This window comes from Carettochelys insculpta, chromosome 4, assembly GCF_033958435.1.
Source record: "Carettochelys insculpta isolate YL-2023 chromosome 4, ASM3395843v1, whole genome shotgun sequence".
Lineage (NCBI taxonomy): Eukaryota > Metazoa > Chordata > Testudines > Carettochelyidae > Carettochelys > Carettochelys insculpta.
In genome coordinates, this window is record NC_134140.1 from 64,801,923 (window position 1) to 64,820,861 (window position 18,939).

General features: G+C 41.5%; 1 long non-coding RNA gene across 1 annotated transcript; it reads left to right on the forward strand.

The window, feature by feature from the left end:
• The first annotated feature begins 3,270 nt into the window (after positions 1–3,270).
• LOC142012060 (uncharacterized) lies at positions 3,271–12,428 on the forward strand. The gene is made up of 3 exons (XR_012645250.1): positions 3,271–4,788; positions 7,363–7,445; positions 11,916–12,428. It is a non-coding gene; the product is annotated as an uncharacterized LOC142012060 (long non-coding RNA).
• The last annotated feature ends 6,511 nt before the right edge of the window (positions 12,429–18,939 follow it).

Here is an 18,939-nt window from a genome sequence, read left to right on the forward strand (position 1 = left end):
CAGCCCAGTCGACTCACTTCTCCCTTCATGCTGGTTTAAAGCAAAAGTGACTCCACTGAAGTCAATGGAATGACAGTGACATAAGAACAGTGATAATCAGGCCCATTAATTAAAACATGAAGGCTGTTGAGTCATTGACACCCACCACTGTAGAATCTCAGCACTTGGTTATGTCTATGAGAAACATACAAGTTCTTGGTTTCTCTTTTCCCATCCCTGTGCCAAACACAAAGTATATGCACCATATCTTTTTACCTCAGAATTGTTGTTGTTCCCCCCCATCTACAGTTACAAAAAATATTGATTCTTTCCATTTTAAATCAACCACTTAATTCCTCTTGTGTGAGCATGATCAGCTTAAGGGAGGATGATAGCAAATGCCTACCTTCCAGTCCAATGGATTTAGTTGTGCACAACAGCCTAAATCTTGTGCGTTTACATAGCAGCAAAGTACCTGTCATTAGTAGAAAAAAAACTATCAAGTAGCACTTTAAAAACTAGCAAAAAAGTTTTAGATGAGCTTTCATGGGACAGACCCACTTCTTCAGACCAACCTGGTCTGAAGAAGTGCATCTGTCCCATGAAAGCTCACCTAATAAACTTTTTTGCTAGTCTTTAAAGTGCTACTTGACTGCTTTTTGTTTTGATAGTGTATAGACTAGCACGGCTTCCCCTCTGTTACTTGTCATTAGTCGAAACCCTAATCCAGGAACCTATCTCTGCAACAAACCTCATTGCCAGCTGTATGCACACACCTACACAAGCAACACCATCACATGACCTAAAACATAAGCATAACTTCAGGGGGCTCATACACCTGCATATTCACTAACAGAATGTATGCCATGAAGTGCCAGCCATGCCCATCTACCATGCATATTGGCCAAAGCAGACCGTGTTTATGCTAAATGGATACAAAGCAAGCATCAGGAATAGTAACACACACAAACCTGTAGGCAAACATTTTAACCTTCCTGTCCATTCAATAAGAAATTTAAAAGTAGCCATTCTTCTAGAAAAGAATTTTGTCATCTGATTACAGCAGGAGACATCTGGCCTAGAATTCATTGACAAATTTAACACCATAAACTTAGACTTGATCTTAACTGGTTAACAATTTACAAGGGCAATTTCCCTACCTTTGGTGTTCGTGTGTCTACGTCACAGACATCACAGCTTAAGTTTTTCATTAACTGGTCCTACTAACAGGTAGTTTCTTTTGTAAGTGTGTTTTACCCACAAAAGCTCATGACCTAAAGAATTTGTTAGTCACCAAGGTGCCACAGGAGTGCCTGTTATCTAACTTACATTAGTCTACTGCAGCATTTCTCCCACCAACATAACTTCCCTATCACACCAACATTATAACTCAACCTCCCCAAGAGGCATAAGGTGATGTACATGTATGTAAGGTGATGACATGTCTGCGTAAACGTCCAGCCTTCCATTGGCTGCCTCACAAATTTTGTGACAAGCTGTGAAACTGACAATAAAGCTGGGTAGCTAGAGTCCAGCTGCACCAGTTTCACTGGCAAGCTGGGTGACTGGATCTCACTCACAGCTGGATCCCACCTTACAGCTTGGAGCCAAGGAGGGAAATTCCAGTGGCCTCTGTAAGCCATGAAATCGACAAAGCTGCCCTGCTCCTGGGAGGGAGACGAGAGTGGTTTTCCCTTGGCTCTTGACAGGAAATGGGGACTGCAGGAAAGGAGCATCTCTCTGGAAGCCTGTGAGGCAGCCACCAGAGCTGAGACAGAGATCCTGACACTGCACTTCTTAAGTTGATGTAAGCTCTCCCAGTGAGGACACGCACCACAAACCCAAGGCGGGTGATGGGGAGATGCACCACCAGAGCAGTTATTTCATACCCTGAGCATCAGTTTCTCTTTTTATTTCACGGGTCTCCGACGCTCCCATGGGTTTCTTTCCCACTACCTTGACCTTGTAATGCACCCCACCGTGCTCACAATTTTTCAATTACTACTACTACTACTAGGGGGTGATTTAGTAACATCCTAAGTAAAGCATTCCATTGAAGAAGTGGGTCTGTCCCACGAAAGCTCACCTAATAAATTATTTTGTTAGTCTTTAAATTGCTACTTGACTGCTTTTTTGTTTTGATAGTATATAGACTAGCACGCCTTTCTCTCTGTTACTATTGCTTCACTGTTATGGTCAGCCTGGACACTAACGATAGGTTATAGAATCAATATGAAAAACATTTTTATCTGTCTAATATTTTTAAAAAATGAATAAAGATTTGCACACTTGCCAGGATACATGGGAAGAGGCTAATCCTGGTTCTACTTAAATCCACCAGGAATTTTACAGCTGATTTTAATAGCACGAAGATTTGATTACTGCTGAAGTTTGTGTGTGTGTTTTTAATTCCCTAAGCTCCATCAGATCTGGGCCTGTAATGCCTCCTTGCCTGAAATAGTTAAATATCTTCCACACAGCAAAGTGAGCATAACACATCATCTTGACAACAAAGCTGAATTGTCTCACATGGATAGGCAATGAAGTTGTTTAAGTACTTCCTGTCTGCTATGGATGGCCTCATAGAAAAATGACAGCTGGAGCAAAGTCTAATGAAACTAGAAAAAAAATTCCAAATCAAGCTGCAAACGACAAGTAAAAAAGAGATTATCAAGTGCAAGAAGGATGAACTGGCTAGAGTTTGGAGATGAGATTTTGCATGTATTTGGAACTTTTAATCTTCTCATGCGGGAGATTTCAGAGGTATTATTATCCGAGAGGTAACCGAGTTAGTCTGTATCTTCAAAAACAAGTAGTCCTGTGGCACCTCATAGACAAACATATTTTGGAGCACAAGCTTTTGTGGGCCAAGACCTGCTTTATCAGATGCATGAGCGTGGGGGAGGGGTGTTAGGGATTAGGTGGCTCATAATGATTAGTTAGCTATTTAAGGACCCTTTCAGAATCTGAAAGCCTGCATAACACACACAATGTCAAAGTTAAGGGCCCATGAGAGTAAACAAACAACTTAAATGAGTCACACAATATGTCTAACTTCAGTAACCACTTCTTAAGTAATAATAGTAAAATAGTTTTTGATTACATGTTATTAAAACTTAAAATAAAAAGGCCCTGCTTTTTTAAAGAAAAACCACAAGTGAGTATTTATTAGGAAAAGTTGCATGTTTTGTTTTACAAGTATTTATATACTGAAAGTTAAGTTGGTAAGATAATTTCTTTAATAAAATATAGACAGTAATCAAAGGGATAACACCATACCACACTGAAAAAATAACTGCTAAAAATTCACATGTGAACTGTTATAAAATTGAAAAGACCCTTTATATACCTCTTGAACATTCATTGGCCTTTGCTGTGACAAAAAAATGTGGTGGCAGTACATGGTGATGTGAAGACACACACACTTGAAATGCACTAAAGAGGATAGTTTGTTCCCAATAGGTAAGAAGAGCAGAGGGAAATCATTCTTCTCACCAGAATAACTGGCAAACAAAAATAAAATAAATGCTTCAGTTTCACATTACAAAGACAATTGTTTTCCATTATCTAGCTTACTTTAAAAGTGAAAGGTAGTTCATGCAGGTAAAGAGCTGTAATATTCACACACAAATACCAGCTACACGAAACAGCTTGACAGCTGTTCACTTTAAATGCATTAACAATGTAAGATATAGCATATTGAGGATGCTATGGATTGGCAACAAAATGTGGCTTTATTAAAGTCCAAGTACAAAAACTAAAATTCCCCAAGTGAGTTGTATCGCATGCAAGCTTATGCCCTAACAGATTTGTTAATCTTTCAGGTGCCACCAGACTCGTATTTGCTGAAACAGACTAACACGGCTACCTCTGTGAAACCACTTCAGTGGGATCTCAAGGCAGAAGTTTTTGGTTAATGACCAGTTACAGCAGTATACAATTACTTAACCGCAACAAATGCCATTATTTAAAAAGAACTCATCAGTTAGGGACCAGAAAAGGAACACCAGATAAGAGGACCCAGAAGAGCAAGCCTCTGTTGTTGAATTATATGTATGCAAGCCCAAGCCTTCTAGTTGTCGTCATTATAGCTTCTAAAATGCACAGCTTAGATAGTAGAGCAGTGATTTCATAAATGAATGTACAGTCTCAAAACGAAACACTATTTTTTTGGATTCTTCCACATCTTACATAAGTGCAGCCTCTATGGTGCATGACAATTGATTCTCTTTTTGGGTACCCATTTTAAACGTCTGTCTAATCTATCTAGACAGATTCCTTCACAAGGTGAAAGGAAAACTTTCATCTGATGCTGCCTTTGGATGTAAAGTCTTGGCAGCAGGCACCTAAACAAGCAGAAGTCAAGTGAAAATTAATACTGGTAGCTTATCTGTTCAAACTGTAGCCTATGCTGCACAAAAGGAGACCTCCTTATACCTTTAACAGTTTTCTACAGAGAAAATACAACCTGGAATGCTCCCCCAAATTGCTTTCTGTTAGGGCCTTCCAGGAATAGAACAAGTGAAGGCTCTATGTTGTATTTTCCCTGTAAGAATATTACCCCTTGCTTGTTTTATGTACATTCCTGTTGACTGCTCTGCTTGCACAGTTTTGAAAGGTTTTTTTCTCCCCCCCCATTGTTGCATATAGTAGCTAAGGAACCTGGGGAACCTGCCAAGAAGAGCTCTAAAGGGAGAAGCTCAATGGAGAGAAATTCTGTGATGGTCTTTCTACTTGCCTGTCTGTAGACAGAAGGAACACCAATTTGTCCAGGGTGTTGGCTCTGCTGAACAGAAAACCATTTGGCAGGTAAGGAAAGTTACTTTTCTCTGCTGAATTTCTCCTTTCCTCATATAGTCTGATAAGAGGGGACAACCACCATATATATCTGTGTTTTAACTGAAGTTTCCTTTAAGACTATTTTTTTTATTTTAGTTATTTCTTTATTCTAGTCACTTGAAACTTGCCTTTACAATGTGCCAAACATTGTGTAATTATGTTAAAGATCTAATCTTCCTCCCATGTTGATGTAAATTACAGAAAACAATGTTAAGCGTATACCCTTGAGAGTCTTAACTACAAATTATGCAAAGAACATTTCAAGGTTTTCGTATCACTTAATGTGATTAATTATAGGTCTAATGCTATTCATACTTTTTCAACAAAGGAAAATAAATACAGGTTTTTAACAGCAGAGCCATTCAAAAGCAAAACAAAAGCAAGAAGTGGCTTCTTGCACTCACATAAACCTTTTCAAACTAGCAAAGTTGATTGTGATCATTCTTCAAGGCAGCTCCTTTTAGCCTCTGAAACAGTTGGACTACCCCTAACTGCCAAGGACTTGAGGGCCTTCAGCACCCTGCAAGATCATTCCCTGCGCCCCAATACTTAGTTCTAGTATTTCTATTCTTAAGAAACCAATATAAAGTCTGATACACCAATGGCTGTAGGATCTCAGTGAAGTCTCTCTTGAGCCAGTTTTCTACCTTTCCCACAATCTACTTGTTTTCCAGGCAGGATAGCAGCAATGTATTCACAAGATGACTCGGGTAACAGATTACTGTCTAAAGGCAGAACTCTGGAACACCTCCATATAGAATTTCAAAACACACACGACTTCTGGAACAGTTCATTGCTTTGGAAAAGAACTTAGAAATGATATTCCTAATTTCAAGTCTTCTTCAGAATAGATTTACCAAGGATTCTCATTACTCTGAGTACAAAGTAAGACTATACAAGAGCTGCAGCCATGCCAAACCAAAATGAATTTAAAAATAGACCTAAAAAATCATGTTGTTACTAAAAAGGAAAGTTTACTTCTTGTTGATGTTTCAGTACAGCAATTTTTCCCAAAGGTTTTGAGGGAACAACCTGATAAACAGAGCCCACAAACTCATGTGTATCCATATTATATCCAGTCATATCATGTATATAGATACGGATGCAAATAGAAATTTTTTTTTGTCTAGAATCTAGCAAATTTTGTGGACATCTGTCTACAGATGTGGATACCAATTTTGTATCCTCGCAGGGCTCTACCTATAAACCAGGGTTTGGGAAATCAAGAACTTTAAGTGACACATGCTGCACACCATAATAGAAATTCAGATCAAAAGGAAATTTCAGATTTTTGTTCGCAGGCAGGAGAAAGACAGGCTAAATATAATGGACAGCTTCATATTTATTTACAAAATAAGATTTTTGTTTCTGTAGAAAACCCTAAGCACTGATTCAAAGGAAAAAAAAAGATAACAGGGACTTACGCTCCCCATCTTCCATGGCCTCAGGTATGCATGAATTTGCATGAATTCATGGATAAACTTTGCTCTTAAGGTGGTCAGAGCTGCTCCTCTAACTGGACCATCAGAATAAGTACAGGAGGTCCTTGTTACAAGTTCAGGTTACATTCCTAAATAAGGCAACTTTCAGTGAAACAACTTGCAAAGAGGAATTAATATCCATAAGGAATAATGTAATTAGCTTGAGCTATATTCCCAACACATGCAGTTCACACGTGTGTAATACCTAGAACCCACAAAAAATACTGTAAATAGAAATAGAATAGAAATAATAAATAAATAAATTGAAAAAGATGAACTGGCTCCGTGCCAGTTCGCCACCGGTCCCCTGTGACTTCAGGGCTCATTTCCAGCACCTGCTGCCTGGCCACCACAAAGCTCTGCTATGTTCCTTGCTTTTTGTCCCTTGGCCCCTAAATGACATAAGAGCAGCTCAATGCAATTTATTATGAATCTGCTTTCCTGAATTACTTGACGACTTGTATGCCAAAAGACTTATAGCAAAGTGATTTATAACCAGGACCCCCTGTGTTGGAGTCCAGAATCCTTTCTCTAGAGCACTGTTTTCTTTCTCAGACATTCATTGGCTTTGTCACAGATGATGATGATGATGAGAAAAGGAGTATTATAGGCCTGGTACCAAGGATTGAAATCAGGTGGAGCTGTATGGATCAAAATCCATATGAATGTATTGTGTCCAGAAACAATTAAGGGGACCATGAAGCATCTGAAGCAATTATACTTTCTCTATGACTGACAATGCAAAGGAAGCAGGAAGCACCATTACATGAAATTTCTCAGTGGGAATCAAAGGTGGCCCCATGTTGAGGATATAGCCGTACTCTTCCTAGAAGATAAAATCTGTATTACTTATCAAAAGCCACATAGGAGAGTTTATTTTAGTTATGTAACTGAAAAGAGCTGGGGAAAAGGCCTTTCTATCCAGCTGTGCTACCATGCAGTTCAGTGACAGTCGGGGGTCCAGGAGCCAACCAGACATTACATTTGCAACTCTCATCAATCTGTGGTAAACACTTGTTTTCCTTGAAGGCTCGGCTACCTGCTATTTTTCAATTATATACAGATTTCAACATCTAGACCTCACGGTTGCAGAGAAAATCTTGAAAAGATGGCCCAAGTGTACCTTAAAGACTCACAACTCAGAAGGTAAATTAAAAGAACTCATTATTTTGGAATACTTGGCATAGCAGTATTATAATAGGGACAACAGAACCTGCCACTCTGTTCAAATGCTTTCTTCCCAAACTGTTGTAACTGCTACCTTGTCTGCACTAAACTTTAGAAGAGGCCAGGCTTCTCTCACTGTTCCATACCTCCACTCCACTCACACAGCTGAACTTCTCCATAACTCTGTTCTGTTGCTACTGCAACTTGTGTATGCCACTCTGTCTTGATATTACAATCTGCCAGTTACTCAATTGCCCTTCCTCTTCCAGTAGCAGTGAGTTTCACAGTTAGGGTGTGTCTACACAAGCCCCATGCTTTTGGAAGGGGCATGTTAATGAGGGAGTTTGGAAGATGCTAATGAATGTGCTGTCATGAATATGCGGTGCCTCATTAGCATAATGGCAGCATAATGGCAGCTGCGATGAATCAAAAGTGTCACTTTCGAATAGTGCGTAGGGGGTCTTTCAAAATGACTCCCAGGATTTCAAAAGCCCCTTCTTCCCAAAACAAGAAGGGGCTTTCAAAGTCCTGGGAGTGATTTCGAAAGGCCCCCGGCTACATGGGTGGTGCACCACTCGAAAGCGGCTGCCATTATGCTGCCTTTGATGAGAACACAATCATATTTACAAAGGACACTGATATGCTAATAAAGGGCAATTTATAAAACATTTTCCTGATCATTGAACTTCCCCAAGTACAGGCTTGTAGAGTACTTGCTTATACAATATATGGAATTTTGTCACCGGAGCTGCACTGTGAAACTACATAGCTCTTTATCCAAAACAGGAAACATGATTGCTTTGAACCAAGACTTGGTTTTCTTTGCAGAATAGAATTGTAGAAAAATTACATGACATTTGATTCAGTTCATCAGTCTGACATTTGCATTGTAGTTGACCTACCTGAATTTATCAATGCAAAAGACAGTGCCAAATGAATGAAATCTCATCAAATGCTTACACGAAAATGTTAATGTCTTTAATTGTTTTTTTTCCAAGCTACTATTTAATTCAGATATAAAATAGAACAGGAATAAGCTGAAAACTTACAGGTTAGCCAACATATCTGTGCTATTCCCATTAACAGGAGTCATATTATCCTGCATGGAAAATGTATTCTGCATTATATAACAAATACCAAGTCAATGACCATCTCACATATTTTATATGGATTAAGAGCTATGTGATGGGTACACAGCTCCGGGTGGAAAATCAAAGCTACATGCTATATATTCTATCTGTTTAACACAATTACTTTCTTATTAAGTTGACGTTACACTTGAGCAGTGGTTCTCAAACTTTTGGCCTGCAGCCTAAGGCTAAACTTTCTGTGAACCACTAGTCAACCACCCATGACAACAGAATGGATTTGCTGATCTCTAAATGCTTTACATACTAAATTATTCATATTAAGCTACTGGAGCATAAAAACATAAGTGCACAGTTATGACATAAGGGAGGTGTCTATATAGATCGTATTGCATATATCATGTTAGTTTACCACACTTCTTTTTAAATAAAGTAAAATGTTATGTCCAAAACAAAAGGTTTATTTATGGGAGGTGTGGGGAACCTTTTTCAGGTTGGGGATTATTGACCCACAAGAAAAATCAGTTGGGGCCACACAAATGAGGAGTAAAGCAAACAAAAATCAACCCTCGCTGATGTGGCCCCTGACTGAGACACATCCTTCCCCTTGCACTACAGCCCCCTATGGGTAGAAGGAGGGAAAGAGGGACAATATTCAGGCCTTCCCCTAGGCCAGATAAACTCTTCTGGGGTCCAAGAGCTAAGACACTGGGGACCCTTAGGCTGAGGTGATGCCAAAATGAAGGGTTCAGTGTGAGGGAGGGGACTTCCAGGTAGGGGGTGTCTGGCAGGGTGCAGATGGAGGTTCAAGGTATGAGCAGAAGGCAAGGTACAGGAGTGTGGGGGCTTGGCAGAAGAGGGTATGGGAGGGGAATGGGTGGCAGGGTCTGGACAGGAGGGGGAAGGAGGGTGCATGACAGCGATGGGGGAGTGCTTACCTGGCTCCGCACTCCCCACCACCACCCACCTGCTGCTCCCATTAGCTGCCAATGGGAACTGTGGGAAAGCCTCCAGGTGAGCATTTTCCTGTGCTGCTGTTCTCCCAGCTGGAGGAGGGCATGCAGAACTGCTTCCTTCCTTTCCCTGTAAGCCAGATTGGGAGGTTGTGGGGGCTGGCATGGCAGCAAGGGGTCCCATCTGCAGGGGTGGGAACCACTGTACTAGCAATACTAAATATGCAATATGCATCTAGAGACTTACTCAAGGGTAATTCTTAATGTTAACTTCTGGAACACGGCCATGTGCTGTTTGTGAGCTTGTTCACTTCCGTCTCTACTCAAAACAGCCATGGGACGCCATTACATAGACTGTATTTGCCAACATATACCACAGTCATAAATAAAATACCACAGTTTTGCCCCATATTTGAACAAGAAAATAACTGAGGAATCTCAGATATCTCATTGTGGTAATTATTGGCAAATGCTTGCTTCTTTCAATGATAACCCCACAAAGAAAACCTGATTGGGTGATCCTGATTAAGCCAAATATGTGCCAAATAGTGGCAGAGAACAACTTCTGTTTTATTATTGGAGGTCAAAATGAGTAGGAAGTCTAAACATCCAATAGATCTATTTTCTAAAATATTTCCTTTTTTTTTCCCATCCTTACTGCTCTATTACAGAGAGTGTCAAATCACAAACTTTGTAGACAGTCCATGAAGTGAAGGGGAAAAGGCAGCTACAGATGCAGGCTTGAGGGAACCTGGTGATATTCTTCATGCCACTCAAGAAACTTGATTTTAAAAATTGACTTACGTTATCAATTTACGTTGCAATAAGTTTCTTTGTACACTGATAGATGGTAATTAAGTTTCTGGTGTTATAAAAACTTACACATATGCTTAACATTTAAGCAAGTAAGCTGCAACATTGTATTATGGAGCTATTCACATGTTTAAATATAACCATGTGAAGAAATCTTTACAGGCTTTAGACCCAAAGTTTCATTCCTAATGTATTCCTGCCCAAAAGGGCAAAGTGCCCTGCCTTTTTTTTTTTTGTTTATTTAAAAATGAGAGAGAGAGACACAGGCTCCCGACTCCCCTACCCCCAGCCAATCCCCATTGCTGGGGCAGCCGAGGTACAGGTACTCAGCACCAGCAAGTACCAGCACAAAAAAAAGCACTGCAGAAAAGTTACCCAGGTTCCAAATCACTGGGGCTGGGTCTACAGGGCGCAGCTTTCCTGCAGATCCATGCTCATTAGCATGGTCCTGTGGCTCATTAGCATAGTCGTGCAAGAGCTCAGTCTCAGCAGAGGTGGATGCCAGCAGTAAAGAGCCCATGTGGACGTGCTCCTGCCAGCAAAAAGTCCCTCTGTTGCCAGACCCTTATGCCTGAGGGACTTTTGCCAGCAGGGGCACGTTCACACAGCCTCTTTACTGCCAGCATCGCCCTTTGCCAAGACCGAGCTCTCGCATGGCTATGCTAATGAGATGCAGGACCATGCCAATGAGTCACCATTTTCAATTTCAAGGCTGCTCATTAGCATAAGTCTGCCAGGAAAACTACACTGTGTAGACCCAGCCTAGGAGTTTTGAGAACTAACACTTGACATTATTTCAGCTATCACTACAATCCAGAAATCTGGAAAAAGAGAAGTGGTTTATTTCATTTGTAACTAAAATTAAGCCCATGGATTCTTGGAACTAAGCCAGCACACTTTTTAAAAATGATGTGTAGTGGTTCAATATAAAGTCTTCATTAAGTCCTAGAAAAGCGTATGCTCCTTTTGTGGAATTAGTGCTGGTACCATAAAAGAACTATTTCAATTTCTTTTCTATGGGATTGGATTAGATTTGACACATTTAGTGACTATAAAAACAAAGCATGAAGTAAGCTTAGCAGATTCATATCTTCTCATGTTTGTACATATTTTCAGTGCTTCCTCCTGTCCTCGGTTGCCTTAGCTTCCTTTTTTGTCTATCAAAACAGGAATGAAATAGGAAGTAGAACTGTATCCACCTTCAGTCACATTTCACCTGCAAAGCTAGCATGTCAAAATTAAGTACAAGCATCTTTCATCCAATATTTTTTTCAAAAAAAAAAAAAAGGTAACCGTGGTATGTCTGCCATTATTTATGAACTGCATGGAGTGCTAGATTTGTCATGCTTGGGTACAGAATGAAAAATTTTACAACTATAGTTTATTTCTGTTTATGTAGCACATTTATTTTATGAGTCATATGTAGAACCTGATATGTTCTTGTTAATGTAAAAAATGGATATCAGAAAAAATCTGGCCTTTATCCTTTGGGCAATTTATTTAGTGTTAGCAAATTGACTTCCAGCAGCAAAAAGATATCGCTTTTCAGCTGTTCTCTGCCGCATAGAGAAGAGAATTCCATTTTCTCTCTCCAGCAAAGAGGCCTCGAGAACCAGAACCCCCTCAGCAACCTACCTGAAAGCTGTTGCAAGGATGGGATTGGGAGAGAAGCCAACGACCCATCCAAGCAATCACAAGCTAACAGGGCGAGAAGGAGCCCCCTAAATTTTATATTGCAAAGGACATGACTGTCCACCACGCTCACTTCCTTGGTGTTCAGTGCTCTGAAAAGATCTGATTGCCTTAAGAACCTGCTTCACAAAATGAAAGATTTGCCTTAACAGCAAGTACTGCGTTTTTTCGCACAAGAACAGCTTTAGGATAAAGAAAGTGCAGATGTGTGAGGGCCTTGTACCTGCTGAAGACTCAACCAAAACTGAAAGGATGTGTGGCACCATATTGCACACTGGTAATGGTTAAGATTGCCTTGTTGTTTTAATCATTTTACTGTGAATTATATATGTTCAGCCATTCGCATATAACTCCAGTACAAAGAACTGTGTTGCTCCAGACTATGTTAGTGCCCACTGACCAATGGAGATCTGAAAATAAAGTTTGGAGTTGCACCCACTTGCCTCTTCATTCTGTGTGGCATTTTAATTACATTTAGTTATTACGGTATTCATATTTGAGGGAGAGGCTGAGTATCACTATGGGTTTAATTGGCCATTCATCTTCCTCCTCTGATTTTCCTGCCCCTTCCTTTTCCTCCCAGGTCTATCTTTCCTACTTCTTTATTTAACAACCTTGCCCTTTCTTTAACTGAAGAATGTGCTCCTTTTTTAAAGGGGTACTGCATTGTTTTTATTTATTAATGCCACAGTTTGTAGTGAAATTAATGTACATTCATATGTGCCCAATGTCACTAAGTGAAGGCACGGTATACTGAAAATCTAGTGACTAGTGCATTCCAGTGACTAGTGAGCTAAGGGATGCAATCTAGTAGACCAATGAATACAAAAAAAAAAACACAACAATAATAAACCACTGGTCCTAAGAAACCATCATGACTGGGTAACAGTGGCATTGATAAAGCATTATAGAAGTAAAATGATTGCAATAAGCAATCATTTTACCTCTTAATTTTAGTATAATATATACTTGATTTTCAGATTTGACTTAAGTGCCACATTTTCAAGTCCAGCCAAACTATCTTGGTGTAGGACCCACCTAGGTAGGGCTTTATGCCATCTTTTTAGTCCCTTGATCCTAGTTAGGAACTGAGCTACTCCAATGTATGCTGGCAGTACATAGCCCTTCAGGGGCTCTTCACCAGAGCAGAAGAGACAACAGCCATGGCTCCTCCCATTGGCAACAAGCCAGGGCAGAGACCAGAGGGGATGGTGGAAATTTGACCCCATTCCAGGAGAATCCCAAGATGCTGAGTTAGGGTTTCTGCCCTTTCTGTTGCTATCACAGTGGAAAAGGGGGGAAGTGGGTGCAAAGAATCAAACCCGCTCTCTCCCTGTGGAAGGAGAACGTTTTCAGACAAACAATGTACAGCCAGTGCCAGCGGGACCTGACAATTTGAATGAGAGAATTTGCTGGAACAGGGAAGCCCTCACACCCCCAGCCCCCCGACGTCACTGGCCTCAAGCCCATCACTTGCTGCAGGCACCCTGTTTCCTGCCTCCACCCATACTCTTGCCCAGCTGCTGCTGGTTTCCTGGTCAGCCCAGACTTTGGCTCCAGCCCTAGGTTGCCCCCCAGCCAGGTAGCCCACCCTGTTGTAGTTGGTCCTCCTGCCCTTAGGCTCCTGAGCTCACTGGTCCAGCAGCATCCATGGTCCTGCCGGACCAGAGAGAGAGCTGAAGAGATTAGACAATTGCCTGAGAGACCAATGGCCAGTACATTGTCTGTTTAAGTCAGTGGCAAACTCCCAACAACTACAATGGGATTTTACTTGGACAATCCTAATGAGCATCATATTCACTTCTAAAGGCATAATTTATATTACAGTTGACATGTTTATAAACTTCTGGTATTTTAATAGACCATTTCATCAAGATCTTAGCCCAGAGAACTGCTTATATGATCCTAGCAATGTCTTCCTTTCCAAATTAAAAAAAAAAATGGCACATAGGAGCCAATAGTTTGACACTGGGGTGGCAGGGGTGGGGTTGTAAAAAGTTAGGCACATAACTCTATGTTTACCATTAAGCACCTAATTATGAATTCAGATAACTAATTTTGGGCACCTGAGTTTGCCAAGTTTTGGCAAAGTTCTTTGAAGCATGTGACAGTTTTTTGTAAGATGGAACCATATGTATGTTTTGATTTGATAGGACATCCTTAGGTACAGGTTGAATCTCTCCAGTCCTGTGCCGAATCAGAAAATTTGCTGAACTACAGGAGGTCAAAGAGGTAAATGAGAGCTACAGTAAAATCTCTTATCTGGCACCCCCCACCCCCAGCAGGACTGGGGGGTGCTGCATAATGGAATGGGGCAGGTGGGGCCCCATGGCCACAGCATACCAAATTAATACAATGTGCCTGTTATCCAGGTGCTGGATAACTGAGCTTTAACTGTAAACAGCACAGAATACTAAGAGACAAGACTGGAGGCTGTAAATAAATTTTATGGGGCTGCAGGAAAACTTCGCCACATCCATGATAAGTGAACATCTAGATATATAAAATTGTGATGAACCACCAATGATACTAGACCAGAGAGGTTCAACCGGTAGTGGGCTGCTACAAAATGAAGTGCAGCTGCAAACATACTAGAAATGTAGCAGAATTACAATTTTGTGTTCCTATCAAAGACAAGTATGGTCAGTAATTTAATAGCGTATTCATTTCATGTGATGCTTTCAACACTTCATATGGTTGTAAAATCCCTTACACTAAACAGCCAGCATTCTCTTTCCCCCCAAGGCTCTTCATCTTAACCAAAGACAATTTTCTGGCATGACTTATAATTGTGTTGGCTTTATGCAGCTATAAATTATTTCATTCTGAGGTTTTTGAGATTTACTTTACAAGACATCACATACCAAAAGCTAAACACTATCAAGGCATTACCATTGCACATGGTTAGAAGCAAAGTTCATCACCACGCTGATCCCAAGCGTCTTGTGGAGGATTGCCATTGGCAGACAGTGCTGCCTGTACCAGTCAGTTCAGCAGCATCCTAAGAGTAAGCTCACAAGAGACACCCTTCAAAACAGAGGTCCAGTGGCTGCAGAGAATGCAGAAGTCTGTAACGCCTCTTGAGTTCAGAATCCACGCAGGTTACTTCATTTTCTTCTGTCCATCGGTACCGGCGTCCCCACCTTGCAGCAGTAGTGCATTAAATCAGGGGTGTGCAAAGTTGGGGAGGTTTGTGAAATTTCATAAGGGGGAGCGCAGCATGACTGGCTGCTGGGTCTCAGCTCATCCACCACATTAAAAATGTTGAAATATGTCACTCTCTATGTATAATCACATTTCTGTATCAATTAACGAAGATTTTACATTCCACATACTTATTCTCTTACACATGCTGAAAGGGTTTGTTTCATATGAACATAACCAAAATGGCCATTGGTTTGGATTACATTAGATAGGTTTGGGGGGAGCTGCTAATTCCAGCAATAAGTGGGGCCTGATGTAGAAAGTTTGCTCACTCCTGCAAAAAGTAATGAATTAGCATCCACCACATTTAATCTTTCTTTCTGTCTGTCTGTGGATTTATGTACATTTTTTATTTGTTCACATGGAAACACCACAGCTGAGGAATAAAGTTAATATCCACGAACACCAAACAGCGCACCAAAGTTGAAGTGGGTAATACTGCTCCTTGCCCAGAGGCCACTATTTTCTCCCTCTCCAAAACCAGCCCTTCCTAGGGCACTTTTAACTTTTAAAGATCTTTGGGGACAAACCCTTTTCCCCCTCCTTATTCAAACTTCCTGTAGTATTTAAAATTTGGTTCAAGTAAAGCGGAAAGGAAGTGAAAAGAGTCAGGTTGATTCTCACTTTCAGACCGTTTCAAAAATAAACTGGAAAGAGAAATTTCAGAGCTGCAATTCATTTGCAAATTCAACTCCATCAACCAAGGATTGAACAGAGACTGGGAGTGGTTGGCTCATTACAAAAGCAGTTTCTCTGTTCTTGATGTTCACACCTCCACATTAGCTACAGATAATGGGCTATATTTCCCCCCCACACACACACACACACCTGAACTGACTTGATTTCTTCTCTCTTGATGTTCACAACTCCCACATTAACTGCCAATAACAGGCCACATCCACCCTGACCGAATAGACCTTGTCAGCTCTGGGCCTCCCCTTTACTGAGACTCCCTCTTTAAATCCTCCTCTGAAACTCCACCACTCATGCATCTGATGAAGCAGGTTTTTGCCCACAACCCTTATGCTCCAAAATATTTGTTAGTCTATAAGGTGCCATAGGACTTCTTGTTGTTTTTGAAGATACAGACTAACTCAGCTACTTTTCTGATACTTTTCAGATCATTGTAATTTGAGTGACTTCATTATAGCTGCATATACTTAAATCAAGTCTGCATTGACTAACTCGTCCTTAATCATCACATAGTATATATAGAGTAATGGTTCGGTTTGTTTTCCAGAAAGTTCATCAGCATTTAACACTGCAGTGATAATTACCACCTAATTTGGAGAACTCCACAGGGGCAAGGAGGAAAGACTGTTAGTATATTGGCTGTTATTAAATGCAGCCTAATGCCATCACACAGCAATTCCAACTCGAGATTTGAGCTTGATCTCTCCACATGCTAGCAAGGGCTCAACAGTGAAAGTTATGGTCATTTTAGGGAATTCATTGTTGGATAAGTACTATTTTGCTCCATGAATTTTGGCAGCTTGCTAAGTATGCAATTATGTATATGACTATGAAATTATGTAAGCAAAGTGATATTGTGGTTAGAATGTATGTAGGCAGTCCATCGTGTCCGACGAGGACGTCTTGAGCTTGCACAGGATCATCAGTTGTGGACTTGCATGTAGCTGAGGAGTCCAACTTTGAACAGCATGGGCTTTCACAGTGGGGGCAAGGGAATTGTCCTGGCTCTGTTGGTGCAGCTGCTGCTGTTGCTTTCTTCCTCTCACGAGCAACACGTACGCGTCGCTGCTCTTCAAAGTTGTCATATGCGTGTCGTATGAGAGCACGTCAGCCTGTTCGGTCTTTTGCACGCTGCTCTAGCTGATCTGGTTTTAAACCAGCAGTCTTTCTCTCTCTTGTGAGGCCTACCTTGATTCCTTTTGTCCTGGGAGAGTTCACCGTACAGGAGTTGCTTAGGGATTCTTGACTCCTCCATTCTTATGATGTGCCCTGTCCAGCGAAGCTGAGCTTTCGGAATCATGGCTTTGATGCTCGTAGTTCCTGCTCTGTCCAGGACTTCCAGGTTTGTAACTCTGTCCTGCCATCAAATGTGCAGTATTGACCTCAGGCTGCGTGTATGGCAGCGCTCCAGCAGTTTTAGATGTTTTCTGTACAAGGTCCAGGTTTCACAGCCATACAGGAGATTGGTCAGGACTGCAGCCTTGTACACTTCCAGTTTAGTGGACTGTTGGATATTGTGCCGATTAAACACTCGCGCTGTCAGACATCTTAGTGCTCAGCTGGCCTGGCAGATTCTGGTACTGATTTCTTTGTCGAGGGAGCCATCATTGGCCATCACACTGCCAAGGTACTTGATCTCCTCTACTGTTTTTAACTCTTTTCGTTCAATAAAGATTGGAATGGGGAGAGCATCAGATCCTGGAGCAGGTTGAAACAGTCCCTTGGTCTTTCCTAGGCTGATGGTCAAACCAAAGAGGCGAGTGGCATCAGCAAACTTGTTGACAATGAGCTGGAGATCAGATTCCTTGTGTGCCATAAGTGCACAGTCGTCAGCAAAAAAGGCTTCAAGGATGAGCCTCTCAAGCGTCTTGGTTTTAGCATTCAGACAACAAAGGTCGAGAAGTGAACCATCAGGTCTGTATTTTAGGTAGACATCACGGTCGAGGTCCCTAACTGCGTGGCTGAGGACACGTGAAAAAGAGGCTGAACAACACTGGGGTCAGCAAGCACCCTTGCTTCACACCATTCGATATCTCAAATGGATTTGAGGACTAGCATTTGAGAGAACAAAGCCAGTCATGTCTTCATGGATCAGGCATATGAGGTTAACGAATCTTCTCAGGTAGCCAAGTTTTGACAGGATAATCCACAGGACTTCTCTCTTGACGGTGTCAAACACCTTGGTCAAGTCTACAAAGACAGCGTACAGAGCCACGTTCTGCTCTATGCACTTTTCCTGGACCTGACAAACAGCAAAGATCATGTCAATGGTGCTGCGGCCTGGGCGAGAACCACACTGTGCCTCTGGTAGGTTCTCCTCTGAGATGCTGGCGATCAGATGGTTGAGGATGACTGGACCCAAGATCTTCCCAGCTGTACAGAGAAGGGAGATGCCCTGGTAATTTCCACAGTCAGCTTTGTTGCTCTTGTTCTTGAAGAGCAAGATGATTGTGGCATCCTTAAAGTCTTTGGGCATGTCATCTTCTTCCCAGATGCTGATCAGGATATTGTGAAAGTCTTCAAGTGACACTGGTCCTGCCGCTTTGAAAATTTCAGCAGGGATACCGTCCATCCCAGGGGCTTTGCCAGAGCTGGTCTGGCTGATTGCAGTTGTTTGTTCAAGAAACAAAGTTTAACAACACAACAAACTGAGGCCCTGATCCTGCAACTGACACGGTATGGGCCTGTGCTCTCAGAGCCAGCTGAACATCACGTCCTGAATTTCAAGCTGACAATAGCCATTCTCTGGTGTACTGAGATAGAAAAAAGCCTGCCAGGGAAGAGAGAAGGCACTGAAAAAGCAAGTTAGTCAGCATAAGTCTGCATGGCAATGAGAGGTGTGACTGCAGCACATGCAGGCATATGTGAGTGAGGTTTAATCTAACTAGAGTATGCACAACTAGAAGCAACGTCTTGGCAACCCGAGTTTAGCATCAACCAGTCACCCAAATATCCAGGACTCGAGATAGGCTTGCAGCCTACATTGAAGCCCATGCTTTCCTGGCTTCACTGCTGCTGAAGCTAAGGTAC